This window comes from Dasypus novemcinctus, chromosome 13, assembly GCF_030445035.2.
Source record: "Dasypus novemcinctus isolate mDasNov1 chromosome 13, mDasNov1.1.hap2, whole genome shotgun sequence".
NCBI classification, from domain to species: Eukaryota; Metazoa; Chordata; class Mammalia; order Cingulata; family Dasypodidae; genus Dasypus; species Dasypus novemcinctus.
The window spans coordinates 79,691,541-79,695,139 of record NC_080685.1 but is presented as its reverse complement, the minus strand read 5'-3'; the positions used below and the strand labels follow the sequence as shown (position 1 = coordinate 79,695,139).

The 3,599-nt window shown below is 37.6% G+C and overlaps 1 pseudogene; it reads right to left on the bottom strand.

Annotated features, from left to right (window-relative positions):
• Positions 1-368: 368 nt before the first annotated feature.
• Positions 369-1,087, bottom strand: LOC101423561 (TNF receptor-associated factor 6-like; annotated as a pseudogene).
• Between the last annotated feature and the right edge of the window lie 2,512 nt (positions 1,088-3,599).

The window sequence follows — 3,599 nt, the reverse complement described above, 5'->3', positions numbered from 1 at the left end:
ATATTTGTGAATAGATTTTTTAATACTGATCAAACTTCTTTAGTGATTAGGGGTAGATTTTGTTTTTCTAAACCATTTTATATTTTTCAAAGATTTTTTTCCATTTTATCTTATTTTCCAAAAATTTGACCAAGTGTGTCCAGTGTGTTTTTTTGTCAAAAACCCCAGAATTGGAGTACTAAATCTCAAACCTTCTTCTCCCAAAATAAGGATTTTCCTTAACACGTCAGTATTAATTACATCTGTAAGATGGGCAACTTTGGGATGCACAAAGATCAAATAACATGAGAACTTGACTTTATACTATAAATCTCTCTGGCACCAATACAATGTGTTAGTGATTATATACTACATATAATGCTATAAAATTAATACTGATCAAGAATTGTAAGGTTTATGGTACCCTGGAAGGGTCAAGGGTGGTGGCTTTCATAATCTTGCATTGTGAGGACAAAGAGGGATTTATAGTTTGTATAGCACTGAGCAGTTGGTAACTGAAAGTACAGGTGTATGCACAGTTTCCAGCTGATTTTGGCAGTATAGAACCCAGGGCTAAGAATGACAACAGGTTTCTCTTTTTCTTGAGATTTCAGGTGCATCCCAAAGTTGCTGTCTTCCAGATGTAAATCTGATTGCATTGCTGCAATTCTGTTTCATCAACTTTATCCTCAAAGGTTCAAGTAGTTCATTTGAGATCACCCACATACCTGCTCTGAGTATCCATTTTAGCAGTCAGCTCCTGGATTTGGTAGTCTTGTCTTATAAGGTGACTCTCTAACTGTTGAATGATTTCTTGGAAATTAAGGACCTCTTGGTGTTACCCAGAGGGAACCTAAGACAGAGAGGCAGAATCATACAGAAGCAAATCATGTTGAGGTATGGAAATTAAAGCCAGGTCTAGATTCTGAAGAGCCCGGGCCAATATTTTTATGTGCAACTAGGTATTCTCATGTAGGAGATGTGCCAAGTGATTCTTCAGCATCTTTTTATGGCAACCAAAAGTACTGAATGTGCATGGAATTGGGGCTGTAGGGTAGTTTAAATCATGATTAGGCATCTGATGTTCCTCTAAATGCTTCAATTCCATCTTGTGCCATCAGCCTTCATTTGGGCACTTTACCATCAAAGAAAGAATCTCTTGTTTTACAAAATCATTGGGAAACAATTGACTTTCCAGCAGTATTTCATTGTCAACTAGGCATTTGTGCCACGCATCCCTTATTGATTTTGTTGCTGTTGTTTTTGCAGAACCTATGGCCACATTGGACCCTTGGGGATAAAGTTGATGAAATAAAATCCCAGCAATGCAATGGAATTTACATCTGGAAGATGGGCAACATTGGGATACATCTTCTCATAATGCCATCACACAGATGGGGCATCTATATTTGCTTTCCAGAGGTGGACAAAACTCCACATCATATCCCTGGATCTCTTCCATGAAGGTGATGGAGAGGTTTCCTCTGCCAGCAGTTCTATTCACACTGTCATCTTTGGCTGTGGCACAAGAGCTGGCCATGTCAGACAAAAGTTACTTTCTGGCTGTCTGGATTCACAAAGCTGTTTTCACAGTTTAGTAGACTCATAGTAACTTGATTAGCAGTGCCCCAAGATCTTTCACATGATAGGTGTTGATTGAGCATCTGCTGAAGAACTTGTTCATATTGTTGAAGTTTCTTCAAGTGTCTTGAACCAAAGAGAAGAGGTCAAACAGGTCACTGTGCCCACATCTTCTGGGCTGATGAAATAGAAGGGCAGGGCTCCACCAGGAGGCCCTACTCCTCTTCAAGTCACCAGGAGAGGACAGGTGCTGTGTTCTGAGTTGAGGCGCCCTGGACACCAATCTCCAAGTCATAGGATATGGCCACTGCATCTGAAGGGTGCTCAGAACCTGAGCCCTAGCCAAGATCCATTCATTCTTGCTTTTCTATGTTTATTCTATTCTTCCTTCTCCTTTCTTTGGGTTTACTTTATATTTTATTATCCTCTTAATTTGTATGCTAGACATTTTAGTTTTCTGACACAGGTGTTAATGACTAAAAAAATCCTTTAAAATATCATTAATGCTATATCCAGCAAATTTTAATTTATGGAATTTTAATTTTCATTCTTATCTATTTTCTAATGTTCCCATAAGTTCTGTAACTTATGAGTTATTGAGAAGAGGAGTGCAGGAAATGGCCGGCATCTGGGTTGGTAAACCCTGCTCTTTCCAAAGAAAGGTCTGGCTTCAGGATTGGCCCTTGATTGTCTCCCGGGAAACTCTGAACCCTTGAAATATTTTGCCTGATAAGATTGTTTTTGTATGCCTAAGTCTTTGGGTCACATTGTTACAGTTTGTATTCTGGGGGGCTGGAGACTGTGTAGCTAAGGTCAGTTATGTGAGCGCTACATGCCTATGTGACTGACTCCCAAGGCTGGAGTGAGCTTCCCTGGGTGGCAACACTTTGCACGTGCTTTCATACAGTTTTGGTAGAATTAAATGTGGTCCTGTGTGACTCCACTGGGAGAAGATACCTGGAAGCTTGAGCACACTTTCACCTAGATTGTATCCCATGTACATCTTGCCTAGGTTGATTTTAATTCACATTCTTTCACTGTAATTAATTGTATCTATGAATACAACTTTTTACTGAGTGCTGCAAGAACTTCTGACAAATCTTTGGGCCTGAGAGTGGTTATGGGGTCCCATGACACACGTGAGTTTTTTATATATATACGTGTGTGTATTTCTTTATTTATTTCTTCATTCACTCATTTTTTTTTCCCCTGGAGAAGTTTTATTAGAGGGAAAATACCCCTCTGCTTTAAAAAATATTTGTGTTCAAGCACATCCAGTAACATATCTAGCTTCAAGCTAGAGTCCTAGACAAACTAAGTATTGCTTCTTATTTTTTTTTACATAAACAATAAATGTATAATAGTTCTGAACTTGCAAAATAACATATAACATCAAACATATATAAACATCTCACCCTACCACCAATAACTTGCATTTTTTAAAAATTTTTAAAATAGCACTAAGCAGAGTATAACACAGTGCTGAACAATATAGTATTTTTTTTCCATCTCAATGCTACATTTACTTCCATTACTAATCACAATAGTTCCAGAATAGAATATCAGTAAGTCCACTCTAATCCATACTGTATTCCTCCATTCTGTGGACCCTGGGGTGGTCATATCCATTCCACCTCTGTATTGAGAGGGTGCTTAGATTCCACTTGGATGATGGATGCAATTCTCCTGTTTGCAGTTGTATGCACCCTTGGCTCCCTAGTGTGGTGGTACTTGCATTGTTTTTACATCTTTATAACTAATGATTAAAAAGCATTGTCAAAATATTACTATTAAACAAAGTATTTTTCCTCTAACCAATCTGACTATTATTATCTTTATATCATTTATATATGAACATACATAAACAATTAAGTGTGTAGTAAAAGTTGTGAACTTACAAAGCAAACATGCATAACATCATACACGGGTTCCATACATCAACCCTTTAACAACACCTTTCATTGTCATGAGACATTTGTTACAAACTATGAAAGAACACTGTCAAAATCTTACTACTAATCATAGTTCTTATCTTACAT